At 38.2% G+C, this 17,920-nt stretch overlaps 1 pseudogene; it reads right to left on the bottom strand.

Annotated features, from left to right (window-relative positions):
• Positions 1-5,905: 5,905 nt before the first annotated feature.
• Positions 5,906-6,649, bottom strand: LOC121032401 (zinc finger protein 346-like; annotated as a pseudogene).
• Between the last annotated feature and the right edge of the window lie 11,271 nt (positions 6,650-17,920).

The raw sequence follows: 17,920 nt of genomic DNA, 5'->3' as shown, positions 1-17,920 counted from the left end.
ATAGGCACTTTTTAAACTTGGAATTGTTAAAGGAACACTTCTTGTATTTTTTTCCTGTTCTAAGAATAATTCATGCTTAACATTTTTTTTATTTTAAAACTACTATACAATCTAATGAAACAAACAATATAATCTATAACTGAATCACTTATTGATTACTGTTAGTATTTGTCATATGCCCTTAGAGTGTATTTTTTACATGTATATTTAATTTGTATATTTGTGCTTCATCAGCTTGGAGGTTCACAATCCTTTTAACATGATGAAATTACCCAGCCACCCTACCTAGAGATTTGAGACCCATTCTAGATTCTTCACTTTTCCTTATGCACCACTCGCATTCACCAAATACTGCAGATTGTATTGCTTTCAGTCTATTATATCTCATTTTTTCCCTTCTCTAGCCACAATGCCACTGCCTTAACTTGATGTGCTTCATCACTCATCTTGGCTATGGATGTAAGCCTGATTTATATCACTACTCTTAGTTTTACATTTCAACTGATCTTTCACATTACTTACCAAATTATTATTTTTAGTGCATCAAGGATTGTGTTATTTTTCTGCTTGAAAATATTTCAATGATTTTCTATTCTCCTGAAAAATATCAAACTCCTTAACTTGGTATATAAAGTCATCCATCCTCTAGTGCCATCTTAACCACTCTTTACTCTGGCTGTATTTATTCACTAACCTCTCCTTCCCTTGATGTTCCAATTATTCTCGATTGCTTTCATGTCTCCAAACCACCAGAGTAATCAATGCCTTGCCTAATGCTTTTGATCACTCTATTCCTCAATCAAGAATCATCATCATTTCCCTTCTGAAAACCTGACTTGCTCTCCCATCACCTTCCAAGTAGAAGAATCACACTCTCCTTTATGCCTCATGGTATATGATACTTCCATCTATATAACTCTACCTTCACCATTTCCATGTTTTACTCCTCCTACTAATGGCACTTCTTAATGTTAAAAACCTTGTCTTACTCATCTTAGTGTCCCCAGGACAAAAGAAATGTTCAAAATTATTAAAATAAATTAATGAACAATAGAAATCAGTAGTGCTCTGATTTGTTGGTAAATGTCAATCAAAAACTTAAGTTGAATATCATTTGAACTCACATACGTTCTTCCAGTTCCTATGCCACATTCACTCTACGTTTATCCATTTTTGACTTTGTTGAACAACCACAAATGAAGGACAAATTCAGCCTATTTAAAATCCCCATGGAATGACAATTCATAAAATGCTATAAAGAGATGAAACTCAGCAAACACCACAAAGCCATTATGAGAAAATTGTCATGCACTAAATCTGCTCAGGACTGCGGGGCACTTAGCTGATAGTCACATTTGTTTTGGGATGTTTGCCTAGAAATGTTCTTTTAATAAATGTACTAAATAAGATGCATAATTTAGTTCCTTTTCTGTAGCTGGCTGGCCAGCTGCCAGATCTAAGCTCCTGCTCCGCCTCTCTCTTTCTATCCTCCTTTGATGTCTCACCATCTCTTTCTTGGGTTTGATTCAGCACCAAGGTTACCTGCTGGCGTAGTACAAACAATCTCATTAAAAAGCCATCACAGTTGTGTCTGATGGCTTCATTTCTTTCCCAATGGCTCAATTTATATCTTCCTTTGGAACAAGTAGAGAGCAGGTTGTCTCCAGGATGACTTTATTCAGCCATACTACATGCACACTGACAGTAAGACAAAAGAGAACTCTTGCCTTTATTGGGTAGGTGAAAAAAAGATTTCCTAGTCTTACTCTACTTATCACCATATGGTTTGTCAAGGTTCTACTTTCCTGTGGAGGCTATCATGGTCAGTGTTCAAGGATGTTTTTCTTATTCCTATGCAGCCTCAAGTAAAACTCAACAAGCTGAGAATCAGAAGACCTTGGTTCAAGATAGACCACTGGAAAGCAATTCACTGTATGGTGACTAGCATAACCTCATTGACCTTAATACTTTAATTTCTGCACCTTTTAAAAAATTTTTTCACAAAAGCTTTACTTATAGTAGTTCAAAACAAGAAATAACCCAATTATCCATCAACAGAATGGCTACACTGTTGTGTATTCATAGAATGGACTCCTATACAGCATGAAAAAAAATGAACTTCTGAGACACACAAAAACATAGATGAATCTCATAGACATAATATTGAGCTAACGAGAGTATGATTCCATTTTTATAAAATTCAAGAGCAAGAAAAACTAATCTATGGTGACAGAGGTCAAAATAGTGTTTACCTCTAGGGGATACTGACTAGGAAGGGGAATAAGAGAAATTTCTGGAAGCTGGCGATATTCTGTATCTTAATCTGGAGGGTGACTGCCCAGATGTACACACATATGTAAGGTTTCATCAAACTGTACTCTAAACATTGGAGCATATTACTAAATGTATCTCAGAAAGTTAGGAGCAAAGTGGTATTTCAAATAGACAATTTCTGGATATGGCTAACAAACACGTATGTTTTCTCACCCACATCCATTCTTCTCCCTTAGTCTGGAAGAAGCTCCATAACTTTCTTCTTTTCGCTTTCAGTCAGTGTGCTTCACATGGTGCTTACTCTTTCCTAGGCCACAAATCAGAGCACGATTTTCCTAGTTGCAGTAATTGGTTTAGGAATTGGAACAGGGCCAAGCTGGCTAATGAGTCAATCCCAGAATTTTTTTTTAATGTTCATTTATTTATTTTTGAGAGAAAGGGTAAGAGAGAGCACAAACAGGGTAGGGGCAGAGAGAGAGGAAGAGAGAGAATCCCAAGCTGACAGTGAAGAGCCTGATGTGGGGCTTGAACTCACGAACAGTGGGATCATGACTGAGCTGAGATCAAGAGTTGGACGCTTAACCAACTGAGTCATCAAGGTGCCCCAGTCCCAGAATTTGTTGTTGGAACTAGTAGAAAAAGATATTCTGTCCATTGTAGTTGCCTATTCATCAGGATATAAGCCTGGAGCTGCCAGAGGCTATCTTGCTACCTTCTGGAGACAGTCTTGCTGAGAAACAGGCTACATAGGAAAGCAGACTGAGATTAAATTCCTTCTGATGACACTGTGTCAGAATCTGGATCTAGCCATCCCTGCACCAAAATTTTTCATTAGATAAATCAATACATTTCCTGTTTTAGCTAACCAGTTTGATTTCAGTTTGTTATAGTTGTAACTGGAGTCTAATATACTAGGAATCTTGGGTAAAATTATCAGACTATGGGGGTGGGGCTTGGAGTATAAAATAACCATTGAGCCTCATCCAAACTATTTTGTGACCACTAGTTCTGTGAGACCATGGCCCTGCCAGAAGGAGGGTGAGGCAGGTCGAGGGGTCATGTGGGAAGGATTTGGGTCCTTGTTTGGAAAGGGTTCTGGACTAGGAATCTAGGGAACTGGATTCCATGCTCCATTTTGTAGCTTATTGGTGTCAAGACCTTGTGCAAAATACTACACCTCTTTGAACCTTTTGTACAAAATGGAATATCATTACCTAGCTCAAAAGGCTGTTATGCAGATAAAATTCAAGCTTCCCAACTTCTCCAGCTTGTTCATACCCTTAGCTGAGTTAGTGCTTACATCTTTGGCATTCCTGCTGTGCCCTGTATAACCCTCTGACCACTGCCATAATGATCTTTAACAGTGTATGAGCTCCCCAAGGGAAAGAAAGCATTCATCTCTTCATCTCCAACCATTCATCTCCAACCATTCATCTCCAACCATTCATCTCCAACAAGGACTTCTAGTAGGACTCTAGATTCAAACTAAGAGGTCTTATAGGCCAAGCACCCTTGATATGGCAGACCACCCACCCTTCTGCCCTTCATTTCCTTGCCAAATAAATGAGGCTGATGCTGACATCCTGAACAGTTTGCTGAGTGAAGAATAGGAGCTGAGGCTGCCTGGGCACCTTCCTAGGTTAGACAAAGGGCCCCTGAAGCCATCAGACTCATTCCTTCCCTAGCTCATTTATGGGTCATAGAAAAGCTTTCTGCAAGAATCTCTAAGCTTATAAGTCTATGGAACACACCTAGTTGTATGTAAGAGCTATGTGGGAAAAGGCCATCTTTCCTTACACACCCTCATTCATTTATTCACTCATTTATTCATTCATTCAACAAATACTTCATGACACACCCCTCCACATTAGAGAAGTGGAGATGAAAGAAACTAGGTCTCTGCCCTGAAGGGACTAGCCCGGAGAGATCCATATTGGACACAGCCTCCATTTTGGCTTCCCTGTCTATCTCTTGTCCTATTCCCATGCATTCATTCTCCACCTAAAAGCCAGAATGATTGTGTCAAATAAAGTAGATTATTAGCTTAAACCTTATGAAGACCTCCATAAGGCCCTCCATGACAGGAGGAAGTGGACGAGTTGATGAGGTTCTATTAAGTTTAGGGCACGTAGGAAGGCTTCCACAAGATTGACAAGTGATTTAGATGTTTATCTCTGTATCATCTCCTAACATCAGTATTTAAAGCCTTGGGAACCTAACGGGGATGAGGGTGAGGGTCAAGGCACACATACTAGATCCAATGGCAATATAGCCCCAAATCCCAGTCTGGCCTCTGGGACGAATTCTTTATTTAGATGCTTCAGTGACCAAGAGACAGAGCATGAGCACATGCACACACACCCATGCACTATAAATAATGGCATTTCACAGACAAAGGGAAAGGCAATGCGGGGGAAGAGGCCCCAAGAGAGGGTAAGGGCTTCTTTGACTCAACGAAGAGGGGCCTATGATGGTGGCACTCCTTGGAATTCTTGTGTGAAAGCTACAAGGAAATATCCACTCCCAGTAAAGTCCCAGGGCACAAAACACAGCAGAGGTAAAGAAATCTAGGTTTGAGGCCTGGGGAATATCTGTTTCTTTGCTGCATAAACCTACACCAGCTCTCCTTTCTTTCCTTGGGGGCCCTATCTTGTTCCCTGGGACCCAGGAATCTTCTGGTGGATGATGGGAGAGGGCTAACACCACAGCAATCTGGACAGGTGGTCTGCTGCACAAGGAAAAAGAGAGGGCCAGTGGAGCCAAGGAGCGGCAGTGAACCTCTGAGCTGGCATCAGGCAGTTTGCCTTTAAGGGCACAGAACCATGAAGGGAACTTGCATGTGGGGACTTTCCCACATGACCCTGGGACAAATGATGGAGGAGAAGAAAGGCTTCCATTGGAGCTTTCCATGATGTCACTAGTCTCCAGCTCCAGCTTTGCCCCAGCTTCTGCAGATCCTTAGCATCATTCAGGAACTGTGGAGAAGAGGCAGGAAAGGTAGCATTGTTCTTCCAGGACTATGCCACTGCTCCAGGAGGAAACTTCACAGTGGGCAGAAAGCTATACAACTGGCCAGCATCTGGTCCCAGGCTCAGGAAAGCATGCCCATTTTAGGGAAATGGGGAGTGTCATAGTAGCTCCAAGCTTCTAAGCTTCTATGGGGCAGCCACTTCCTTCTTTCCTTTCCCATCTAGGCCAAAGTCTGGTGTGAAAGCTCCAGATTTCACTGGATCTGCCTAGAGTGCAGGGAGAACTCAGTTCTTTAACTGCAGACTGGTTCAAAACTGACCTGCAAAGGAAAGACAGGCCTGGGTCTCAAGACATGTGGCCCAAAAGGGCTAGGGTATGGGGAAAGCCATCCTCCAGTTCTTGAACCTCCAGAACCATCCTGTGAGTTCCCAAGTCTTCTTAAGATCCACCTCTTTCCCTTTTCCTTCCCTACAGAGCCCATTCCAAAGGGGAAGAGAAAGGGTGAATTTGCCTGGACCAATCAGAGGCTATCTGTGGCTTACTCATGCCTTAGGCCCATGAATTATCCAGGTATAAGAAAGGAGGAAGAGAAGCCAAGGGCTGACCATGGTCATGGGAAGCTGATTCACGGCTGATTTAACCTGGGGTGCCCACTGGTGCACTATCTTATACATCTTGCAGCTGATGAGTCAGTGACAGCAGGGTCTGCCAGCCGCTCCTAGTGTGCCATGAGTTTGAACCTGGTTTCCTTTTTTCTGTGTTTCTTGCCCACATAACGTCCTCAAGCCATGACAAGGTCATTGAATGTCTCATGGCAGAAGCTGCAGAACTTGTCTGGGTCTATTATGTCTCTCTTCTGAGGCAAGGTTTCCACCTTAGTGGATTGCTGCTTCAACTTTCAGTTCTTTGGGTGTCTTCCCCAGGTGTCTTGGGCCAGAAGAGGGGAGGAAAAGGTCATGTGACAAATGGGGCAGCACTGGTTCTTGTCTTTGCTTCTGCTGTTTTTCTGATCTGAGCCAAGCTTCTTTGTTTCCCCCTTTAATGTCTCCATTCCATGGACTGCTAGGTGTCACTTCACTTTGTTGGCATGTTTTTTGCCTTAATAGTGTGTCAGCTTGTGGGACTCAGAAATGAGTGAGGCACAGCAAACCTTACATTGGGTATTGATAAAGAGACACTGGTTCTTCTGGATCATGTGCTCCAATTCCTCCCTCCCCACTGGTTGGGCCCAGGACACTGCTTCCCACAGGAAACACGTCCTCTAGCAGTCTAGGTGCACCCCGTCCTGTTCTGTCCTTCTTGATGCTAGGGAGCTGTCATATTGCCTGGCCCCTCCACTGTCCTTAACCTCCACGTTGCCCAACGTGGGACACTCCATCTTTCCCACAAGCTCTAACCTGCTGATGGCCACTCATAAACCTTGGTTTCTACTGTTATATCTTTAAAAAAAAAAAAACAAATAAGGGGCTCCTGGGTGGCTTAGTCAGTTAAGCACCAACTCTTATGTCTGCTCACGTCATGATCTCCCGGTTCATGAGATACAGCCCCACATCCAGCTCTGTGCTGACAGTGTGGAGCCTGCTGAGGATTCTCTGTCTCCCTCTCTCTCTGCCCCTCCCTCCCTCTTTCTGTCTCTCTCTTTGTCTCAAAAATAAATAAATAAACATTAAAAAACACAAATAACATATAATAAGCACTGCCAACCCTTTCTGAGTGCTTAACCACCCCCACCCCCAAAGCACACACAGTCATTTGACCTTCTTACGAGATCCATATGTCAGAATAGTCTTAATATTGTTATTCTCCTTTCTAGTTGAGGATGTGCATTTTCTTTGAATTTAGTAACCATGAGACTCTCCTATCCTTTCATCCTGTATAACCCATTAAAATCCATTTCCCATAAAAATTAAAATATGGGCTTGGAATGGTAGTCATAGTCCAAGTCTGGGATAACTTCTGGGGAATAATTCTTCACAGCTCTGCCAACCCAATCTCATATTTGGTTAACAGAATGGGGTTCAAGAGTCCAGAAATCTGTGAAGGCTGGCTAAAATAATGATATAAGGTAAAAATCAGCTTCATTTTTAATAAAAGCCAGTATTAAAACTTGTTACTTATGATAAAAACACATTATCTGTTTTAGATAATTTAATCTTTACAGCAATCCTATGAAGAAAACTCTATTAATAGTTTTCAGCATCTTGCAGTTGGTGAAACTATATCATAGTAACTGTGGGATCTTGGCCATGTTACTTTGCCTCTTCAAGTTCCAGAGGTAGGATCCAAGCCTAGGTTTGTCTTCCTCAAAGCCCATAACTCTTAACCACGGCAACTTCTCTTATCCACACCTAAGCCACATCTGGCTTTAACAACCAAGAGTATAAAGATAAAGACAGATGCTAGCCTCAGAAACTGACCTGTAATGAATGGCATCAATCAGTGCCTATTAGAGTATTTGTTTCCCTTATGTTTTTCTAGGACTGCGAATCTTTACATCCATCTCTCCTTACTGGATTGCAACTCACCCTTGGCTTGCCATGATTTCTTTTCCAGCTGCTAACCTTGTGCACCATGGCACTGAACGCTGTCTGGCTGTCCCATGGAGAGGAGGCTGTGCAGAGCATGGCATCTGACAAAATGCAGGTCATTTCTCTGAATGAGCATTATTCATTTCTGTCGGTTAAATTCAGAGGTAGCAGCCTGCATTTCTCCCACTGGGCTGCTAAGAGGAACTGCAGAGCATGAAGAGACGTTTTGAAAATCAAAATACTATGCTGCATTCTCCCATGTTGAGAAGGGCATGTCAATTCATCTCAGCGAGACCTCATGGGGCAGAAGTTTTGTAAACACACTACAGTGGCCCTTGGGTCCTAATTTAAAATATTTCTGTTCTACTTTATTCCAGGCACTTGCTTTTTTGTCCCTGAACCAAACCCATAGTTTGTATTCAGTAGGAAAGGGAGGGAGAGCATGGCCATTTTATGTTTATTCTTCCTTGAGCTATAGACTCAATCTTAAATGCTCTTCAAACTGGAGAAGGGTCAGGGTAAAGGAGAATTCTCCAAAATATGATCGTTTCTATTTATAAATTATTGTTGTGTTACTCATTAAATCTATTTGTGTCCCTTGCATCTCCATATGAATTCCAAGATTAGCTTTTCAAATTCTGCAAAAAACAGTGCTTTTAATCTGTAGATCAGTTTGGGGAATAATGTCATCTTTTAAGATCTTATCTTCTACTTCATGACTATGGAATGTGTTTCCATCCATTTGTTTCTTTTTAAATGTAATTCAATAATGTTTTATGGAGGCACGTGGGTGCTCAGTTGGTTAAGCATCCAACTCTTGATCTCCGTTCAGGTCATGATCTCATGGTTTGTGAGATCGAACCCCAAGTTGGGCTCCGTGCTGACAGTGCAGAGCCTGCTTAGAATCCTCTTTCTCCCTCTCTCTCTCTGGGCCCCACCCCTTTCTCTCTCTCTCTCTCTCGAAATGAATAAATTTAAAAATGTTTTATTGATTTTAATGTAAAAGTTCTACACACTTCTGTTTAATTTATCGAATTTGATGCTGTTATAAATAGAATTGTTTTCTTAGTTTCATTTTCAGAATGTTCACGGCTAGTGTATAGAACTACTATATATATTTGTATATTGATCTTGTATCCTGAAACCTCGGTGAAATTTTTTATTAATTCTGGTAATTTTTCATGGATTCTTGATTTTCTATATGCGAAATCATCTTTTGATAATAGAGGTAATTTTAACTTCTTCATTTCCAATCTAGATGTCTTTTCTTTTTCTTTTCTTTTCTTTTTTTTTTTCTTTCTTTCTTCTTTCTTTCTTTCTTTCTTTCTTTCTTTCTTTCTTTCTTTCTTTCTGTCTTTCTTTCTTTCACCTAATTGGCATCTGATATAGAGATAGTTTCAATTCTCCATTTCCAATCTGTATGTCATTTATTTCTTTTTCTTGTCTAATTGCCCTGGTTAGAATATCCAGTGGAATGTTAAATACAAGTAGTGAGAGCAGGCATATTGTCTTGTTTCTGTTCTTGGGCAGAGAAAATAGTCTTTCACCATTAAGTAGATGTTAGCTATGGGTTTTCCTGCAAGTTATCTTCTACTATTAGGTCACTGGGTGTTTTATTTCATGCAAGATTGTTTGATTTTGTCAAATCATTTTTCTGTATCCAGTAAGATTACCATGGAGTTTGTGTTCTTTACTCAATTAATACGGTATATTATGCCGACTGGTTTTTCACATGTTAAAACAATCTAGCATCCCTTGGATAAATTCCACTTGGTCATTGTATATAATCCTTTTTGTATGTTGCAGGACTCAGTTTACTGCATTTTGTTGAGGATATTGTGCTGATATTTGTAAAGGATATTGGTCTTTAGTTTTCTTCTTCCTGTAATGTCTGTGGTATGGGTATCAAAGTAACTGCTCTCCAATATTTTTTGGAAGAGTTTATGAAGGATTGCCATTATTTGTTCTTTAAATATTTTACAGAATTCATCATTGAATTCTAGACTTTTTCTGGTAGGAATGTGTTAATGTACTAATTATTAAATTTGTTTTAGTGCTTTTCAGATTTTCTATTTCTTCTTAAGTTTTAGTAATTTGTGTTCTTCTGGGGTTTTGTTCTTTCATCTAAATTAACTAACTTGTTGGTATCCATTTGTTCATAGTGTTCTCTTAGAATTATATTTATTTCTGTAAGGTCAATAATGATGTTTTCTTGTTAATTCCTGAATTTAGTAACTTGAATCTTCTGCAGTTTTTTTCATGGTCAATCTAGGTTTGCCAATTTTGTTTATCTTTTTAAAGAAATACATTTGTGTTTTGTTGACTTTTTTCTCTTCTCTACTTCATTTATTTCCACTCTAACTTTATTATTTCTTTCATTCTTTTTTCTTTGGGTTTAGCTTCTATTTTTTCTAGTTTCTTGACGTTATGTCATTGATTTGAGTATAACTTTTTAATGTAAGCATTACAGCTATAAATCTCCTCTGAGTGCTGTTTTAGCTGCATTGCATAAATTTTGATATCTTGTATTATCATTTTCTTTCATCTCAAAGTACTTTCTGTTTACTCTTTACATACATTTCTCTTTTCACCCATTGTTATTTAGGTTGTTTAGAAGTGTGTTAATTTCTACACACTTGTGAATTTAAAAAAATATTTTTATTTTTAATTTTTAAATTCAGCCCATTGTGGTCAGAGAACACACTTTGTATGATTTCATAACTTGTAAATTTATTCTGGCTTGCTCTTTGGCATAATATATGGTTTAGCCTGGAGAATATCCCATGTGCACTTGAGAAGAATGTGTATTCTGTTGTTGGATGGAGTGTTCTATGTATGTCTGTTAAATCTAATTGTCTTGTAGTGTTGTTCACATCTCGTATTTCCTTGTGGTCGTCTGTCTGGTTGTTCTACCAATTGTTGGGAATAGGATATTGAATTGTAAAACTATTATTGTTGAATTGTCTATTTTCCCTTCAATTTTGTCACTTTTTGCTTCATGTATTCTGGGGCTTCATTGTTAGGTGCATATATATTTATGATATGTCTCCCTGATGGATTTACCCTTTTGTCATTATAAATGTCATTTTTTATCTCCAAGAATAATTTTTACCTTAAAGTCTTTTTAATCTAATATTAGCAAGCCACTTTTGTTCTATTTTGTTTACTACTTGTGTAGTATATATTTTTCCATCCTTGTATTTTCAGTCTCTTTTTGTACTCAAACTTAAAGTGTGAATTTATAGACAGCATATTGTTGAGCCACGTTTGTTTTAATGCAATTCCATCAACTTCTGTATTTGGTTTCTCATTCCCCAGATTTTCTTTTAAAGATTTTGCCCATTTTAATTGCCTCAATTACCTTGGCCACTTCAGGCATCTACATACAGTATTAAACATTTGCCACTGATTGTGTGTGTGTGTGTGTGTGTGTGTGTGTGTATGTGTGTGGAATGTCCTGGGGATAGAGCTTTCCTCATTGAATGAGCTCTGAGTCAGGTTGATAAAGACAGACTCAGCAAATAAAGATAAGACCAGGAAACTGCCAAACAGATCAAGTAGTAACAATTCTCTGAGGATGAAGCTTTTTGAGGGGCTCCAAAGCCATTCTCCTCCCTCCAGTGACTATTAAACTGCTGATTTTCACTTCTAGTATGGTTCTGAAGGTGCTATATTCAAGATCATGATGGGGTAACTTTTACTTCTAACTCACTTCTTTTCTGGGGAAGACATGATCAACACTCATCCAGGCTGCTATTTAGTGACATACACTCTTACAGTCTACAAGTTCCAAATAAGGAATAATGGCTACTTTGGTTTGTGTTTTTAAGTTAAGGACTTGGATGTGATTTAATTGTTTGTCCTTAAAGAAATAAAACTTTTCTGCAGATTAAGAAGAAAGAAAGAAGGAAAGAAGGAGAAAGAGAAAGAAAGAAAGAAAGAAAGAAAGAAAGAAAGAAAGAAAGAAGAAAGAAAGAAAGAAGAAAGAGAGAAAGATTACCTGAAAAAATCTACTTGTTTATATATCATGTTCACTCAAGTTCCCATGAAAGGGTCTTTGCTATCTTCAGACAAGTTAGATTTGCTAAATTCATTTTTTTTCTATAAGCTATATAAACTGTTTATAAATTCTTGTCCAGAGGCTTAATAACATGTGCTCTAATTATTATGTGACTAATGCACCTTATTAAGACTTTTAACTGGTTTTTCTGAATGTCCAGTGCTTAAAAGTGAAGAAATAACACTATAGCCCAGAAAATTGTATCTGTTATGCTCTCTTTTTAAAAATGAATAACTATCAATTAGTCTATTTTAAAGTGCAGTTCTTTGTACATCTATACTTCCAATTTCATTGCTAAATGACCTATTATCACTTGAAGTTAAGAACTTTGAGGAATGGTGTTGTGATAGCATATTAAAAACACAACTATTATGTTAAAAATAACTCAGCTTTTCCTAAGTAACCTTAAATGTAAAACTTAAAGAAAATATATGGGTGCTTATTTTTAGTTGCTACCTATACAAGGTACATAACTTCTATCACACACGGTAATAGAATCTATGACTTTTAGTAGTGCATATGGCCATGTAAAATAGAACTAAATTTTCTAGCTTTCCTTGCAGCTAATGACTTTGTGAAAAGATCTGAGCAAGAACTTATAAATGGAAGTCATATGTGTAATTTCTTGGTAATAACTTTACTGAAATGTGAAAGGAGGGTTACCATAATCATCCTCACTCTTTCCCACTGGATAGAATATAATATAAATCCTGGAATTCTTAAAGACAAATGAATCTTTAGACAACCTGGGAAATATAAAGCACACATGCTTCAGAGCCACAGAAGCCCAGATCCCTGACACATGAAGCCACAATGATCACTCCCACCCAGCTGCCCATCTCAAGACTTTCACAGAGAAATAAATGTCTTCCTTATTTGAGGCTTTGAGTTATTATTATTTGAGGTTTGAGTCACCCCCAGCTGAATCTAATCTTACCTCATAGAGCAGTTTTCAAGGCTTAAAACTTAACTTTCCTGAGCTAGTGAAGCCATTAAATACATCATAGAAATCCAATTAAGTTACTCATTGATGATCAGTACTGCTTAATCAGAACGTGCTTGGATGAATTCCCTCTGCAATACGATAAAATGGATATTCTGAGACGGAACTGTTTCTCCAAACACCAAGGTACACTCACACTCGTACCAGTTAATTTCTTATAAAATTGAAACTGACCTTCTTTGTGCCTTCACAATTTTTGCCAGGTTGTGAATATTCATGCATAAAGAATTTGTGTCTTTTTTGCCTGGTAATATTGTTTACCTCTGTTACATATTATTTTTTCATTATAGAACCTACCAATCACAGTCTCTTGAAAAGTCTCTCCTGATTTCCCTAGACAGAATTTGTACCACATATTTTCATTTCCATAGTATTTTATAGCAGACTTCTATAATGGTGTTCAATACATTATTATTATATTTGGTGTTTATGCAGTTGTCTTGTTTACTCTGCTGTAAACATCTCAAAAGAAGTGACAGTGTTCTATTTATCTGTGTTTTCAACATTTCACATAGAGCATATAGCAGACTCTAACAGCTTTCTATTGCTTTGTAACTGGTTACCACAATCTTAGGGGCTTAAAACAATACCCACTTGTTGTCTTGTACTTTTTGTGGGTCACAAATTCAGGTGGGTCTTACTAGGCTCTTTGTTTATGGTCTCACAGGCCAAAATCAAGGTGTGAGTCAGGCCAAGCTCTGACACCCGGGATCTTGGGAGGAATCTTCTTCCAAGCTCATTGAGGTTGTTGTCAGCAACGTTGCATCAGTAGGACTGATGGGTCTTCATTTTCTTGCTGCCTATCAGCAGGGAGTCACTTTGAGCTTCTATAGGTCCCCTACATATTTTGCCATGTGGGCCCCTTTTATGCACAAGCTAGCTATGATATACAGAATCCTATGCTTTGAATCTCTCTGTCTTCCCTTTCTATCACCTGCTAAAAACAAAATCTCTACATTTTAAAGGCTCATGTAACTAAATCAGGCTTACCCAGATATCTCCCTTGTGCCACATGACTTAAAATAATCTTTGGAGTGATAATATCATTTTCATGGATTCCACTCGCACTCAAAAGGGAGGTGCTTATACAGATGGAGAGGCTTTTGAGGGTTGTTCTTGCCTATCAGGTATACATAATAAATGTACCTAATAAGAAAATTATCCTTAGTATGTTGAATTTTATTAGCGTGTAGATATTTAAAATATAAATGTTTCAAACTTTCTTTTAATTTTTCATTTCCAAATAGCCATAAGCACATGGGCATCATTTCATCTTATAGTATGATCAGTAATTATCACAGCCTTGGGAGTTTAGGTGACATAACATTATTAATTGGATCAAGAAAAAAGTAAAAAGAAAACAAAAGTAAGAAGAAACAAAGCTAAGAATAAAGCATATAAAGTCCTATCAATTCATTTCCTAGGGCAATAAATGCTTAGTCACTGCATTTGAAAATAACCAAAGGGCTACATTTCTAGAACAATTAAGACCTCCTCCAAAGAGACCTCTGTCTTTGCCTCTATGAAGAACAGTTGGCACTTTTTCCTTAAAAGCAATAAACAAATCAACAAACAACAATGACAAAATTGTATATAAAGAAAAAATTCAAAACAGTGAATAGTGGTGGTGAATTATATAAATGAAGTATGAAAGTATGACTGGGGAAAGTAATTCGGATACGTCAAGACTATATTTGCATCAGAATGCAATGGCATCTTGCAATATAAGAGCATAACTGCTATGCTGGGTATATGTATGTCCAGAGTGGAAGAAACAAAAGCTAAGTGAACTTGGACTTCTTTGTGTTGAGGTCTATCTAATTCTCTGCCCCACACTTTCATTTCCTTCTACAGTTATGCATAGATGGACTTTTTGGCTTTGCTCTACTTTCCTGACACTCTCAGGTGTGGAATAGGTGCTATTTAAAAACAGGACTCCTCCAATCCAGGGCCTGGAAACTCTAAAGTTCCATTCCATCTCTAAAACAAAGTTCTAGTCACAATGAACCTGGTACTTGGTACTGTACTTGGTACGAAGTACCTGGTACATACTTGGTAATACCCTGGTCCAGAGCCCAGGGACCGGTTACATGCGGAAAGAACTCACCCAAGTCGTCACCCCCATTCCTGATTCTATAGGATCTGTTTCCCATGTCTGCACACTGCCCACCTTGCAGGACTCTGCTGAGATGACTCAGATTCTGGTATAATCAACATTATACCTGTCCGGCCCTCTGGACATTGTGCCTGACAGTAGGTTGCCCTGCCCTTAATGACAATTTTCTGCCAATTCCAAACACCTTCCTCCTTTTATTTCAACCTCTTTTTTTGTTTGTTTGTTTTTGTTTTTTTAAATAATACTCAAGTCTCAGAATATTACACTTGCTTTTTAGGTACAAAATAGTATAGGTAATGCCACAATTCATACAATCTTTCAAGAATTTCTCCAGGTAAATTCATTTATGGGATATTTGTATATAGTCTTCTCCCTCTTCCAGAAACAAAATCCTTAAAAGATGGGGGAAAACTATCTCATGCAACAATATTAAGAATTTTACTAAGGGGCGCCTAAGTGAGTGGCTCAGTCAGTTAAGCTTCTGACTCGATTTCAGCTCAGGTCATGATCTCCTAAACTATGATATCGAACCCCGTGTGGGACTCCCTCTGGCAGTACGGAGCTTGCTTGAGATTCTCTTTCTTCCTCTCTCTATGCTCCTCCTCCCCATTCTCTCTCTCTTTCAAAATAAGTAAATAAACTTAAAGAATTTTAGCTAAAATATAAGTCTATATACAATCTATACACACATATATAAAACATTGAAATGTGTACTTTAAATATCTATAAAATCCATTTACCTTACCCACAAGAGCAACTTGAATATGTGTGCTGTTTTGTAACAGAATTCCATGAAATGTGTGAATGTTGATCTTACCGATGGCCTATACTGACTCCACCGGGGTATGTAATTCCTTCCCTTCACTAACATGAATGCTACCTGGAATCCTGACAGCCGATAGAGAACATCTCTCTGAAACACTGCCTCCTGTGCTCATTTTCTGCCACCAGCCCTTTCTTATGTTACAATCAGCTAAGGTTGTCATCTTCCAAGATTACAGGAGTCTTGCCATCATAAGCTGCAGCTCAATCAGCTTTGGCAATGTTTGCCAATTCCATGGAGAGAAGATTAACTTGTGATTTTGTAGTTGCCACCATTTCCCCTCCTTTTCTGGATTGACCAGAAAGCCCTTACATCTTCCCACTCAGATGCTTAGGTTGCCATCCATCCTCCAAAAGTTGCTGTGTTCACTCAGCCCTTCAGTTCCTTTCCTCCCTCTGAGATTGTCTTGTACACTCACCATCTTACATGTACAACGTGTATTTTCATTTTGCTTAATGTCTTCTAAGAATAGCCATGCCAAAAAAACTAAACAAAGCAAAAACAAACAGATGGCTTACAAGTCTTGATAGGTCTGGCAGGCATTGTTCCTATGTAAGCCCCATGTCTGATTTTTTATCTCAGTTGCTAGTGACTATAACTTGCGATCCTTTAATAGCTTTGCCACAATTTATATAGGTCAGAGGTCATGAACCACGGGTTCATGGTTTACAGTGTCCCTCTGTAAATATCCACAGTCATCACTAGAGCCTATCCTAATTATTGTAATGACTTGGAAATAAGAAGTAAAGATGCTCAGCCCTATTAGAAAAGTTTGTCTGGCATCTGGATGAGAATATGCTTCTTGAAATCTTTCTGCCCAAGGCTCCTAATTATTTCCCACTGGAGACAGTCATTTAGAGACTTCCGTAATATTCTCCGTTTTCTTTAAGTTTATATTTATTGCCAGTACTTCGATTCTCTTAGGTCACCCTTAAACAATTTTCCTGCCATAATCTTTCTAATCCATTTGAGGATTATAGGATGGCTTTCACTCACTTTAGCCACATGTAATTTCTCCTAGTTCTGTTAGTTATTGCTTTGATAACAATGTTACATCCTAATGTGTGAAAGAAGATCCCTTTAACTCAATCAAAACTTGACTGCATTTATTTTCATATTCCAAATACATTTTTTTTGTTTGGGCTGTAGGGGCCATTTATTTTTGAGACCAGCTAAAGAAATAAAAATTTTCTTATTTGAGTCACATCCAACTAACTAATGGGAATCCAAAGGGGACATGGAGATTTGGCTTCTCCACTTTTCATATTTAGCCTGATTAGGCAGAGTGGAAAATAACTGGCTTGAGAAATATAAAAACATGCGTGGTTGAATGGAGATATTAACTTATTTCATCCACATGGATCAGTTTCCTAGATGGGACTGAAATAAAAACATTTACCAAACAATACGCTCTTATGCATGGGAACAGAAAGAATATTTATTTCTTAGGATCAGGTGTCAAAGTTCAAAAGTGCATAGAGTACTGATAGATCCATAACCTTCCTTGTAGCTCAGTTGGAAAAAAATACAGAATGTTCTGAAATCAAATATGAACAGAAAGATTGAGAAACTGAGCAAAGTTTTAATAATGTAAGCCTATACCGATTCAAAGAATAGAATCACCACTTCTAGTGTATATTATGTGATGTACTCAAGTATAAAACCTATTAAGTCATTCAGTTACAAGGGCATCCTAGGGATAACTGTAAAAAAAAAAAAAAAAAGCAAATAGCAAATACTTCATTTTATAAAAAGTACTGTTGCAAAATTAGCAATAAATCCTGAATCAAAACCCACCTTGGGTTATCAATAGTTGAAAAAGAATTTTAGTTTTCAAAAACCTACAAACTCAGCCTAACCAATATGTATAAATCATTATGTTCTTTTTCTAATTAGAAAATATAAATCCATGAGACTTTGAAATTTAATTGAGATATTCTGGGTAAATTGGCTCAAATTTTTAAAAGCATGTTGGTAAATCTAGGGGTGCCTAGGTAGCTCAGTCAGTTAAGCTTGAGTTTGAGCCCCACATCGGGTTGTCTGCTGTCAGCACAGAGCCTGCTTCCCATCCTATGTCCCCTTCTCTCTGCCCCTTCCTTCCCCCACCTCTTTTTCAAAAGTAGATAAACACACACACACACACACA

This window comes from Herpailurus yagouaroundi, unplaced genomic scaffold (assembly GCF_014898765.1).
Source record: "Herpailurus yagouaroundi ecotype Mexico unplaced genomic scaffold, PumYag 141, whole genome shotgun sequence".
Taxonomy (NCBI): Eukaryota; Metazoa; Chordata; class Mammalia; order Carnivora; family Felidae; genus Herpailurus; species Herpailurus yagouaroundi.
This window is presented reverse-complemented; position numbering and strand designations above follow the sequence as displayed.